The sequence below is a fragment of the Bos grunniens genome, chromosome 13 (assembly GCF_055505025.1).
Source record: "Bos grunniens cultivar Pamir isolate PY7600 chromosome 13, Bosgru_T2T1.0, whole genome shotgun sequence".
Lineage (NCBI taxonomy): Eukaryota > Metazoa > Chordata > Mammalia > Artiodactyla > Bovidae > Bos > Bos grunniens.
Genome location: NC_141177.1, coordinates 2,639,831 through 2,652,822, shown reverse-complemented (window position 1 = coordinate 2,652,822; position 12,992 = coordinate 2,639,831). Strand labels below are relative to the sequence as shown.

The window sequence follows — 12,992 nt, the reverse complement described above, 5'->3', positions numbered from 1 at the left end:
TCTTCTCCAACACCACAGTTCAAAAGCATCAATTCTTCGGCACTCAACCTTCTTCACAGTCCAACTCTCACATCCGTACATGACCACTGGAAAAACCATAGCCTTGACTAGACGAACATTTGTTGGCAAAGTAGTGTCTCTGCTTTTGAGTATGCTATCTAGGTTGGTCATAACTTTCCTTCCAAGGAGTAGTGTCTTTTAATTTCATGACTGCAGTCACCATCTGCAGTGATTTTGGAGCCCAGAAAAATCAAGTCTGACACTGTTTCCACTGTTTCCCCATCTATTTCCCATGAAGTGGTGGGACCAGATGCCATGATCTTCGTTTTCTGAATGTTGAGCTTTAAGCCAACTTTTTCACTCTCCTCTTTCACTTTCATCAAGAGGCTTTTGAGTTCCTCTTCACTTTCTGCCATAAGGGTGGTGTCATCTGCATATCTGAGGTTATTGATATTTCTCCTGGCAATCTTGATTCCAGCTTGTGTTTCTTATTAGGTTAAATAAAATATATTCTTAAAATTAATTTCACCCATATTTTTTTCATTTTTTAATGTGGCTACTGGAAGTTTGACACTGTATCTACAGTTCACATTCTGAATCAACTGGACAACAGTGTTTGAAGTCTTTACTCACTTGCTACAACAGACAATAACAGTCACAGTTTCCATTTACTGGGCCCTCACCATGTACCACTCTAGGCAGCCCTTTTTGAACTTTTCTTCATTTAATTCTCAAAATTGTCCATTTAGCTTATTTGTATCGTCACCATTTTACAGATGAGAAAATTGAGGCCAGTTAAACAGTGGAGTGAAGAAGGCGATGGCCTCCACTCCAGTGCTCTTGCTTGGAAAATCCCATGGACAGAGGAGCCTGGTGGGCTGCAGTCCACGGGGTCGCTAAGAGTCAGGAACGACTGAGCAACTTCACTTTCACTTTTCACTTTCATGCATTGGAGAAGGAAATGGCTACCCACTCCAGTGTTCTTGCCTGGAGAATCCCAGGGACGGCAGAGCCTGGTGGGTTGCCGTCTATGGGGTCGCACAGGGTCAGACACGACTGAAGCGACTTAGCAGCAGCAAACGGTGGAGTAACTTGCTGACAGTCACACACAGCACGTGACAGATTTGATTCTGGATTTACCTATGGGTCTTTCAGGTAATAATACCCAAGCAATTAACCATTATGCTAGCAAACAATCCAAATAAAACAAGGAATTTGGACAAATCTTAGGAATATTGGTTGTTGGCTTCGGGCATGTGTCTGAGCACCCATTATAGGCCATGAAATTAATGCTTCTCTCCAACTTAAGAACTTATAGGCAATGCTTCATGTAAATTCAGAAGGCAGAAAATATTTCCATACAGGTATATTTGCTTTGTGCAAAATGTACATATTCTTTCTATGTGGAGAGTAGACCAAGTATCGGTGACTTGAAACACTTCTGAAATGCACAAGAGGTGTTCCAAATGTCAGGAGATCTATCCCGAGTCCCTCACATAACAGGAGGTACATCTTTCTTCTTTTGGACACATGTGGCCACACTGTTGGTTTGTCGAGGTTAGACCTTTACGTACTGGATTTTCTTAAGACATGAGACCAAAGCCTATTCATCTAGACCTGATGTTTGTCCACAGTTTTATGCAATAGACTCACATGTGTGAGTGAGGGAGCTGCATATGGAGAACCATCCATCCCTCTGTGTCCCAAGGCCTTCATCTGCTTCCAAAAATATTTAAGACCAGTTGTAGGGGACAGGATGGAGCTTAGGGTTCAGAGAGTCCTGGGCACCAAGCCTGATGACATAATTTGTGACCTTCGACCCTGGTCAAGGCACTTACATCCTCAGAGGCTTAGTTTCCTCACGTGAATAATAAAGGCAGTAATAGTCACCACACCTGATTGCTGTCAGGATTCCAAGAGATCAGGTCTGAAAGCAATCAGCATAGATGCTGGCAGGGGGCAGGTACTCAGATAAAGCAGTTGTCATTATTATTAACTAATAATAATCATGATGATGATAATGATGATGGGACTTTTTTCTTTCCCTTTTTTTCCTTGCCTATGCTTCCCTGACCCTAACACTTAGGACTAAACTTTATCAAAGAGTTAAGACAGATCGAGAGGGGAAAATATTTCATCGCCGAGCCCCCAAGGTCATGGGTATTTGGATGAAACACTTATCTCTTCAAGGCTTTGCAGCTGGGTCCTTTGTCTCTGGCTTTCCCGAAGACTTTGTGTGAATGTGCAAACATTTGAGGAGTATCAAACTCTCGGCGGGTAGTGGCAGTTGCAGGAGACCTGGTCCATTTTTCTGCCTTTCACCCTGTCACTGCACGAGACCTTGGGGTTTTTATAATCCAGATCGATGCTCTCAAGGAAATCTCTTCCACTGTAACTCCCCGCCCTGGAAAGATTCATTTTCCTGTGGGCGCTTCTCCAGCCCTGGGTGGGTAACGGCGACTGGAGTTGCATTCCTAACCTTGCCTTGACAAGGTTCGGGTCTCGCTAATTTGAATCTCTCCTGGTTTGCTCCCATCCACCTGGCACTCTTTGATTTATCTGCACCTGTTTGTGGATTCACTGATCACTTTCTTATTACTCTTCGTCCCCCATCCATTTCAGTTTGCAGGCGCCTTTCGGGTGATTTCTTACGCCACCCCTTACCACCTGCTCCAACCTGACAAATTATCGACTCAAACTGTTGCTCCTGACCTGGCATGGTCTCTTCCCAGGGATATAAATGATGCGGTTCAGAGGGATAATGATGCCCTATAAACATACAGTTGTTCCTCATGCAGCCTGCCCTGTTTGAAATTCAAGCACGCCCTGCCTGCTCTCTGCTGCCTCAGCTAAGGAAGTGAGGAGGAAGAAAAGGGAGAAATTGGAAGGGAGCTGGAGTGGGCGAGAAATTCATGTGCACCAATTATGAGACCAGAGAACTCTCAGACAGCAGTCCTTTCAGGGGGCCAGCCTCTGATTCTCTGGGGCTTAAACATCAAGAGGGGGTGGCAGATCCCTTCTCAAATCAGGCATGTTTTGAAGCTCTGAAGTTTGGAGGCAGGGACCTGTGGGCCCAACCCCAGGAGCAGGTGGTCAGTAGAAGCGCGATACCCTCAGCTATTTGCCCTCCCCACATCATGGTCCTCACCTGGAGGGCCAGTGGACGCCCACGCTTGCCCGCTGCCTCGTATGTGGATATCAGCATCCTAAGCCCCATCTGTACAAGTTAAACTCTAAACCCCCCAGACCCCAGATTCTCGGCCGTGACTGTTCCTATCGGTGCTGTCACTCTTTGCTGGAGGATCAAGTCCAAAAAGTCAGTGAAACAACACAGACGCAAGCAGGCCTGACCTTTGAAGAATATCCTTTGCTGCACCACCAAAGTTCCCCTTTAGCTAGCAGTGAATGGCATTATTACCCTAAGATCGATTCTTTTAGAAAAGTGTAAAAGCTTAGTTAAAAAAGAAAAAAAAAAAAAGCAACCTTGAGCCAAGATGATGGCCAGCCGCCGCCTCGTCCAGCAGACTCCCCAGCAGTGCTGATAAGTGGGGTGTTCACTGCCTGGGTGCCATCTCCTGCTGTGAGTGTTCTCTCCCTTTGGTTGATGGGGGAAGGAGAAATGAGAACCCCTACGGCTCACCTCTGTGCCAGGCACTTGCCGTGTTTCCCATTTACTCTTCGGGCCAGGGCTTTGAGGTTGGAATTATTAATGCTGATCTGTGAATGAGGAAGCTGAGATCTGGAGAAGTATAGAATTTCCCACGTGTGGGATCTTGGGCCAAACCCTTTGATTGCATGCTGCCCTCCCCTGGGTTACTGGAAAATGACACCCAGGATTGCCAGGTGCTTATCACGTGCTAGGCGGCCTGCGTGCTGAGGCGTGCAGTTGCCAGCATTACAGGGTGCGTGGTGGGCAGTGACAACCAGGTGGCTTCCTGTCGCTGTTGTCCCTGTTGCTTAGATGAACTGGGCACAGAGCAGTTAACCAACGCCCCAGAGTCACACAGCGAGAGGGTGGGAAATTATAGCGCGTGTCCCCCGACTCCCTACGCTACCCTGATTGTGAAAGCGTCAGTGTGAACTCGCTTGCTTTTGTGGGTGAGGTCTTTGTCCCAGCAGGTACAGCAGGTGACCCTGAGGGGCTCTTTGGCAGCTTGGGGACCCTCCTGCTGCCCTGTAACTGACCCAGGGGCCCCCCTAGGCTTCTGACTACGCTTCCCTTCTGTTTTCCCCGAGAGCACTGTCCCCACGAGGACACACCGCTCGTCTGTTCTACCTACCATTTTGGTCTGGCGTTAAGTCAGCTTCTCCGAGCCACCAAAGAGACATTTGAGAAACAGCAGTGGGGCAGCGATGACCGTTCTTACATGCATTCAAAATGCACACGGACTCTGACCCCCGTTCCGCTCTCAGGGCTGCGGTCTGTGCCATGGAGGAGGGTTTACGGGCCGACCCCACAGCATCGGAGCTCGGTCTGGCTCTGTAAAATCTCAGAAACCAGGTTCAACGTCCATCATGAGGGAGCTAGTTAAGTAAACGGAGATAATGTCAATACTCGCTAGCCACACACACACACAAAACCTGCCAGGTAGCACTATCTTGTCGGGGTTTAGAGTGCTGGTCAGAGAGGCCTCCATTCTAGTTCCAAATAGTCAAATAAATGAGTGTGTATGTATGAATTAGTCGCTCAGTCATGTCTAACTCTTTGCGACCCTGTGGACTGTATAGCCCACCAGGCTCCTCTGTCCACGGAATTTCCCGGGTAAGAACACTGGAGTGGGCTGCCATTCCCTTCTCTAGGGGATCTTCCCAACCCAGGGATCAAACCCAGGTCTCCTGCATTGCACGAGATTCTTTACCAGCTGAGCCACCAAAGTGAAAGTCACTCCATCGTGTCCAACTCTTTGCAACCCCGTGGACTATACAGTCCATGGAATTCTCCAGGCCAGAATACTGGCGTGGGTAGCCTTTCCCTTCTCCAGGGGATCTTCCAGACCCAGAGATCAAACGCAGGTCTCCCACATTGCAGGCGGATTCTTTACCAGCTGAGCCACCAGGGAAGCCCTAAATGTGCTTAGTCGCTCAGTCATGTCTGACTCTTTGCGAACCCATGGATTGTATCCCGCCAGGCTCCTCTGTCCATGGGATTCTCCAGACCAGAATACTGGAGTAGGTAGCCTTTCCCTTCTCCAGGGGATCTTCCAGACCCAGGGATCACACCCGGGTCTCCTGCATTGCAGGTGGATTCTTTACCATCTGAGCCACCAGGGAAGCCCCAAAAAAATGAATGCGTGAATGCAAATGGTACCACAGGCCAGTGTTGCTTGGGAAAGGCTGGCCTGAACCCGAGCCAAAGGGGGCTTCCGAGTTCCTCCCCCACCACCACAACCACATGCTTCTGGGTGATACTTTAAAAAGTACACGCGTGGATGAGCGTGAGATGAAACAGCAGGGCAATGGCCTTGAACTCCTGGAGGCTGTGCGGGGAACGTTGTGGAGAACGAAGACCTCCCCCCAGGGGGGATGGCAGCTCCTTCCCCATCCTTCCCCATCCTCCGAGAGAGTGGAAGGGCCTTTTCCCCGGGCAGAGGCGGCCGCCTGGATAAAGGTGGATGATCCACTCTTCAAGTGTGTGCTGACTCTGGAACACGGCTGGGGCGTAGAGCAAAGTGTAAGAAAAGCAAGTTTGTAGGACATAGCTGCAGTCTCAGTCAAAGTGTGCGTGTGTGTGTGTGAGGGTATGAGTGTGTGTGTGTGAGGGTGTTAGTTGCAATCTCAAAGTGTGTGTATGTGTGTGTGTGTGTGAGAGTGTGAGTGTGTATGTGTTCACACCAAAACTCTTAGCAACAGTTACTTCCAGGACAACGAAGGGGTGTGTGAAATTGACTCTCTATTTTAAATATGTCTGCAGTGTTTGTGTTTTTTATGGTAATTAAAGAAAGGGCTTACCCCTGCAGCTCATCAGTAAAGAATCCACCTACAGTGCAGGAGACATAGGTGTGGTCCCTGGGTTGGGAAGATGCCCTGGAGAAGGGAATGGCCACCCGCTCAGTATTCTTGCCTGGAGAATCCCATGGCGAGGAGCCTGGCAGGCTACAGTCCATGTGGTCGCAAGAGTCAGACACGACTGAAATGACTGAGCATGCGATTAAGGAAAACGAGGGAAAGATAGAAAGGAAGACAAGAGAGAAAAGAAGGAGAAAACAAACATAATTAGGTTCCCACCGAATCCGTCTGGAAATAGTAAGAGCAGAAGCGGCTGCAGCAGGAGCATTGGTCGCTGGCATTTATTAAGTGACTTTCTCTGTGTGCCAGACTCTCCCAAGCACATTACTTGAATTGAGCCATTTCATTCTCACAGTAACCTGGGACGAGGGCTGATCATCACGCCCTGTTTGCATATGAGGAAACAGGCCTTGAGAGTTTAAGTAACTTGCCTGAGGTCACGAAACAGTGATCCGGGACCTCCGTTTAAAACTAAACCTCTCCGAATGATAGAAGATAAAAACTCTTTTTTGTGTGAAACAAAACAAAGCAAAACAGGAACCTGTGAAAGCCCCGACCCGGGCCCCTGGCTGCGTCTGGCAGAAGGAGCCTGCCTGCCCACCCCCGACCCCACCCCTCAAACTCCTAGGGGCCTGTAAAAATGTTTTAATTTCTCTTAAATCAGAAGGGAAAAAAAATGAACTTTTAAGGTCAACAAGGATGTTGTTGCTGTTGTTGTTTTTTCTCACATCAGAAAAAAGAAAAAGAAAATTTTTAGAAAAAAAATAAATTTTTATAAAAATGTATTAAAGTTTGCTTAAGGTCAAAAAAATTTAAATGTGGAAACATTGAAAGTAACATCCAGAAGAGGCTGCTTTTTGTTTTGTTTTTTTTAAGCTGGAGCAGAGTTGGTTTACGATGTTGTGGTGTTGTTGTTTGGTGGCTCAGTTGTGTCTGGCGCTTTGCGACCCCACGGCCTGCAGCACACCGGGCTTCCCTGTCCTTCACCGTGTCCAGGACCTTGCTCAGACTCGTGTCAGTGTTGATGCTATTGTGGGGGGAAGAGTCCCTGAAGGCAAGTGTGCTGAGGGCCCCACAGAAGTCCACCAGCAGCCTGCCCCGGCGTGCACCACCCACCTACGTGTAAACGGCATCGAAGGCACATCCGTCAGCAAGTTCAGAGTCATCCCGAGCTCTCCCCACAGTCAGAAAAGGCCTCTTTGCCAAGGACTGGGTGCCCACAGAGAGCCACCCTGTCCACTCTTCCTGGAACCCCCCAGTCAGAGCTGAGGAAGAGAGGTCGAGCTGCAGTGGTTTAAAGTGTTACATAAACGATGACGGGGGGCTGGCAGACACTCGAGCTGCTTTTTTAGCAGAAAAAAGTGTGTGGAGAATCCCAATTCTCATCATCTGATTTCTTTATTTTTTTAAGTGCCAATGACCTTTCTTTTTATTTATTTAAAACTTTTTGCGTTGTACGGGGCATAGCTGATGAACAAGTTTGTGATGGATGGTGGATGGTGAAGGGTCAACCTCACGTATATCCATTCTCCCCCGAAGTTCCCCTCCCACCCAGGCTGCCACGCAGCTCTGAGCAGAGTTCCCTGTGCTCTGCAGGCAGACCCTGTCGGTTATCCATCTTAAAAGCAGTGTGAGCGTGTCGATCCCAAACTCCCTACCCCCATCCTTCCCTCCGGCAACCTGAGTTCAGTCTCTAAGTCTGTGAGTCCGTTTCTGTTTTAAGTAAGTTCATTTGTATCGTTTCTTTTTGAGTCCACACGTAAGGGACGATACATCTCCTTCTCTGTCCGACCTTCTCAGTATGACAGCCTCGATGTCTGTCTGCGTTGCTGCAAATGGCATCACTTCGTTCTTTTAATGGCTGAGTAATACTCCGCTGTTTATAGATGCATCACATTTTCTTTATCCACTCCTCTGTGATGGACATGTAGGGAGCTTCCAGGTCCTGGCTGCTGTAAATAGAGCTACAGTGGACACTGGGGTGCATGAATCCGACCATGTTTTCTTTAAATAATGATAGTAGTTTAGGGTAGATTCCTGTTCATGTAGAGCTATATAGCAGAGGATATTAACAGACGTCTTCTGGAAAACTCTGTCTTGCCATTCTTCACTAGACCACAGGATGACTTTCAAATAAAGGTATGATGGGCACTGATCTGTGAATTTTTAACTCCCTAACTCCCCCAGTAGAACTCTGAAGCATTAGTTCACATTTTGGAGGGAAATAATTTATATTATAGTCAGGAATGTTTTCCTTTCAAAGGACAGAAAGCCCAACTCAAATTAGCATCAACCGAGACTTCACTGGGTCTTGTAACTGAGTGACGTGGAGGTAAATGTGGTCCAACGTGGCTGGATTCAGGAGCCAAATTGCTTTCCTCTCTGCCGGCTTCATGCTTAAAAGTTCTCTCTTCTTGGAGGTGGTCTCCTTGGCTCAGAACCAGCAGGAAACGAAAGGCTGCTTTGCAAAGATGCCAATGAAGTCTCGCAACTATTATTTGTCAGATTTGGCTGAGAAGCCCGTCTCTGGACCACTCCCCGTGGGGAAGGGGAATGGCACACTCTGAAGTTCAGGCAGACGTGGGCCACACGCCCCTCAGGTGGCCGGGGCAGGTTAACTTTCTCTGAGTCACAGAACAGAAAGCAGGAGTGGTGTGGGTTCTCCGCCAAAGGAAAACCCAAACCAAGGTGTTGTCAATCAAAGCAAGAGCAGAGAACAATGGGAAAAATAAAACAGGTGAGTAGTGCAGTATATAATTGGTAGGAAGGAGCATAAGAAAAACTTCTAAAATACATTTTCGAATGGCTACCACTTAGCCAGCAGAGAATACTAGCTGAAAGTTTGTCATCATTTCCTCGCCCATGCCTTGAAAATGTCTGCAGAAGTCTACCTCTTGGCTCTCTCTGAAGAAACGTGACTATTGGGAGTCTGGATCAGTCCTTGAAGAAAGCTGGTTGCTGGATTCCTTCTGTTGCTGCACCTGGATGCGTGGTTAACAACCAGAGCAAACAGGGGCCACCTCGAAGGAGAAGGCGATGGCCCCCACTCCAGTGCTCCTGCCTGGAAAATCCAGTGGGCGGAGGAGCCTGGTGGGCTGCAGTCCATGGGGTCTCGAAGAGTCGGACACGACTGAGCAACTTCACTTTCACTTTTCACTTTCATGCATTGGAGAAGGCAATGGCAACCCACTCCAGTGTTCTTGCCTGGAGAACCCCAGGGACGGGGGAGCCTGGTGGGCTGCCGTCTACGGGGTCGCGCAGAGTCGGACACGAATGAAGCGACTTAGCAGCAGCGGCAGCAGCGCTCTTCAGCGCCTGAACTGAGCTGACTGCATCCGGACGGAATCCACAGCAAAAAGGTTTAAATTGTAATTAACCAGTCAATGAGAAAAACTGGGCCTTATATCATCAGTAAAACATGGTACTAGGCTTCACACACACATACACACAGATAAATTTGATAGAGAGATATTTTCTATAGCATTCATTTCTTTTGAAAGCCACTAGATTTGGGATACCACTAAGAATTTAATCAACGAACTAATTGGACTTTTTTGCAATTTCACGCCAATGAACGCTGCTAACCTTCGTGGTTGCACTTCACACTTGAGATCTGAAAAGTACCTGGAATAAAGCGTGTCAGAACAAAACTGCTCTGTTATTTTGACATCTAAAGGGCAATACTGGGTGTCCTAAGAGTGAGTCCAGCTTGGCTTTATAATATCCTGCGGTTCCTTTGTCTGAAAGGATGATTTAACTCAACAAGGATTTCCTGAATGCCTATTACAGGGAGGACATTGTGCTAAGTTGGAGACTAGCAAAAGCTGGTGCAGAGGGAGTTGTAGGCACAGATCAGGCACGAGTCTTGGCCTCACCTTGCTTCCAATCTAGTATGAGGACCCGAAACTTACAGGAACGTACAGTGCCGAGTAAAATAGGGCAAGGAGCCCAAATCGTGAAATGATTCACATTGATATCATCAAATACTCATTTCAATATGCGTGCTATGGGACAGGCTTGGTCCAGGGTGCTGAGAAAAGAGCAAAGAACAAAGTACACGGGATCCCTACTCTTGTGGAGTTTATATTCTAGTGGAGAGAAGCAGACAACAGACAATTCAATAAATTATGAACTACGTCAAATTATTAAATGCTGTGCAAGGAAAAGAAGCAGAGTCAGGGCATCGCTGGCATGAAGAATATTCAGGCAAGGTCTCTTTTTATTTTTCAAATTATGAAAGTATGATAACATATTTACAGGAGAGTTGGAAAATATACAACAAAGTTACATATAGTTCTGGTCTATATTACAATTTTTTTAGAGTAGATAAATTAAAATGTTTAGTTGGAGTTTCAATATCAAACTCTCAAAAATTAATAGAATGAGTAGACAGAAAAGTATTAATCGAAGGATACAATGGACCTGAAAAGCACTCTGAGACAATTCAACATAATTAAGACTTATATAATTTTCACACAACAGTAGGATATAATCTCTATTCAGATTCTCAGGGAAGGTCTCTTTAAATAGCTAGCATCTGAGCAGAGAAAAAAGTGAATCCAGGAAAAATGTGTAAAGTGATTTCGAATCCCACTCTCCTCCTTCACCCCACCCCACCCCCGTGATTAGTAAACTCTCAATAAATGCTCTTGTTATTGTTATCATTAATATAATAGGAGCCCTGAAGCTGAGATGAGAGTAGATCTGCAATTAGCTTGACTACAGAAGCTTGTGAAGGAAGGATGTGGCCTTTGAAAGAGAAAGGTGGGATGGAAGGTCTCCATGGACACCAAGATGAGGAGACACTCAAGGGCAGAGCCATGGGTGTTTATCCCCCTGCAGAAGTGTGCTCCTTGTTCGGTGCTTTGTTTTAGCTTAGCTTATCACAGCCTGAACTGGGGGCTACAGTGAACAAAATGATGACATCTAACAGCACGGAGCCACCCGGCAAGCGTTTGCCTGGGCTGTGCCCCAGAGCCCGCCCACCTCACCCCGATCGCAACGCCAGTTTGCAGCTTTGCAGCCCACTGTGCTAGCTCGGGGACCAAACCAGCAGCATTTGGATCGTTACATGCCACACCGAAAGCCCTCTCGCCACACCCCTCCGCTGGTTGAACCATTCCAGGGTGACTTGTTGCCATTTTAATCCTCATTTCCTGGTACACAAGGGAGGCTCAGCGGCTTTTATTAGATGTGTGTGCCTGCTTCCCAGAACTACCCTGGCTCCGGTCAACGACCAGATTCCCATCATGCGGGCATTCTGGGAGGTTTTTCCTGAGGAGGGGAGAAGTAGGGGAGATAATTTAAGGAAACGTGCGACCGTGGTGTCATGGAGATGGGAAGAAGGGGCTATAAGAGGGCTAGACCTAGGAGCCGCTCTCTGCCCTGGGGTTGAGCACCTCCCTACATCCGGAGCTGGAGCCCCTCCTGTCCCCGCTCCTTCCCGGGACCAGGTGCCCAGCTCTGAGGCATGGCTCTTCATCTCCCAGGATTCTTCTTTTCAGGAGAAACCTGCTTCACCAGTCAGCTTCCCAGAGCTGTTGTTTAGGCGTTCAGTCGTATCCGACTCTTCGCAATCCCATGGACTGTAGACCGCCAGGCTCCTCTGTCCATGGGATTCTCCAGGCAAGAATCCTGGAGTGGGTTGCTATGCCCTTCTCCTGACCGCTGACTGCTAAGCCCTTCAATTCCTGATGAGGGAACAAGCCTAGGTCATGGAGGCTGTGACCAGGAGTATAAATGGGGTGGAGGGTGGGAAGGGGGACTCCTGGCAAGGAAGAGAAGGTGCCGAAGTAGAAGGAACAGGAGGCCAGGGCCAGGTTACCGAAGGCCGTGATTCCTCGCTAGAAAATGTCATTCGCTGCCAGGTTCAATCAGGACAATAAATGGTTCTCGAGCCCAGGTGTGACCCCACCAGCTCTTACTAGCCATCAACATTTTCCTGGTGTCAACCTCATCCCAGAAAATGCTGTTAAAAGCAACTCGCACTGCACTCATCCCGTCCCTGTGCTGTTTACACCTCGGAAAGGTGCGTGAAGTCCCCGCGTGTCACTCCCAGATTCGTCACCCGCAGAAGACAGCTCAGACGTGTCGGGCCGCTTTCATCTCTCCCTATAAATCAGTCTTCTCTCCCCTTAATCATTCGGCTTGCTCTCCTCTGAACTCGCTCCAATTTGTCTACATCTTGCTGGGACCAACTTGTCTTAAGAGTGAACACGCCGTTCACACGCGGCGGGCGCTCCTCCACAGACTCCCTCCGCCGCCCAGAGAAACCCGTGCAGGGCCCTGGCGGTGAGCAGAGTTGACGATGGCCCGTCTCCAGTTTCCAAAGGGGCCATTTCTTTATGCTGCAGAGCAGACCGATCGTTATTTTTAGCGTCTTGATGGTTCAGGCTGTGGCATCCGAAAGGTTGTGGTCGCATCACGTATTCCAGGAAGTCACGTGGCTGGTGAGGTTGGGCACGTCGCTGGAGGAGCAATCGCCCCCGGCCCCGAGCCCTCGGTAAAGGGGAAGGAAGGGCGAGCCCGGCCCTTCCTTCTGCCCCACCTGTCTGCGCCGCGGCCCACGCGCAGCCTTCGCACCAGCGCCCTCTGCTGCCGGGTGCCCGGGGCGCTCCGGACAGGAAGGGTCCCCCACCGCACCGGAGCCCCCGGCTGCAACCCAGTGAGATATCACCCTTCCCATTTTAAAGACCAGGGAACTGAGTGCCAGAGAAGCGAATACGTGGCTCACAGAAATCATGGGTGGGAAAGAACTACAGTAGTCAGGATAGCGCTCTGAATGGATGTGAGCATCGCGCCTGAATTTGCTAGGGCCCCGGGACTGCAATTATGAATAGCAGGCAGGTAATTATGAATGGCAGGGGGAGCAGAGAGCTGGAGTAATATAGGGATGGATGGGGGCCTTGGCTGACCCCTGCTGCTCAGTCCAGAGCCAGGAGCAGAGGTCCAGCTCTGCCCAGAGACTGTGCGGGGCGGGTAATGTC

At 48.7% G+C, this 12,992-nt stretch overlaps 1 protein-coding gene and 1 long non-coding RNA gene across 8 annotated transcripts in view; both read left to right on the top strand.

The window, feature by feature from the left end:
- Window positions 1-12,992, top strand: part of TSHZ2 (teashirt zinc finger homeobox 2) — a 508,475-nt gene that overhangs the window by 233,635 nt on the left and 261,848 nt on the right. The gene's annotated exons all lie outside the window — the stretch shown is intronic.
- Window positions 1-12,992, top strand: part of LOC147359969 (uncharacterized) — a 104,109-nt gene that overhangs the window by 74,895 nt on the left and 16,222 nt on the right. Inside the window, exon 1 of the long non-coding RNA XR_015138835.1 lies at window positions 1-12,852. This exon is cut by the window's left edge and continues 74,895 nt beyond it. This is a non-coding gene — a long non-coding RNA (uncharacterized LOC147359969). The remainder of the gene's footprint in view (window positions 12,853-12,992) is intronic.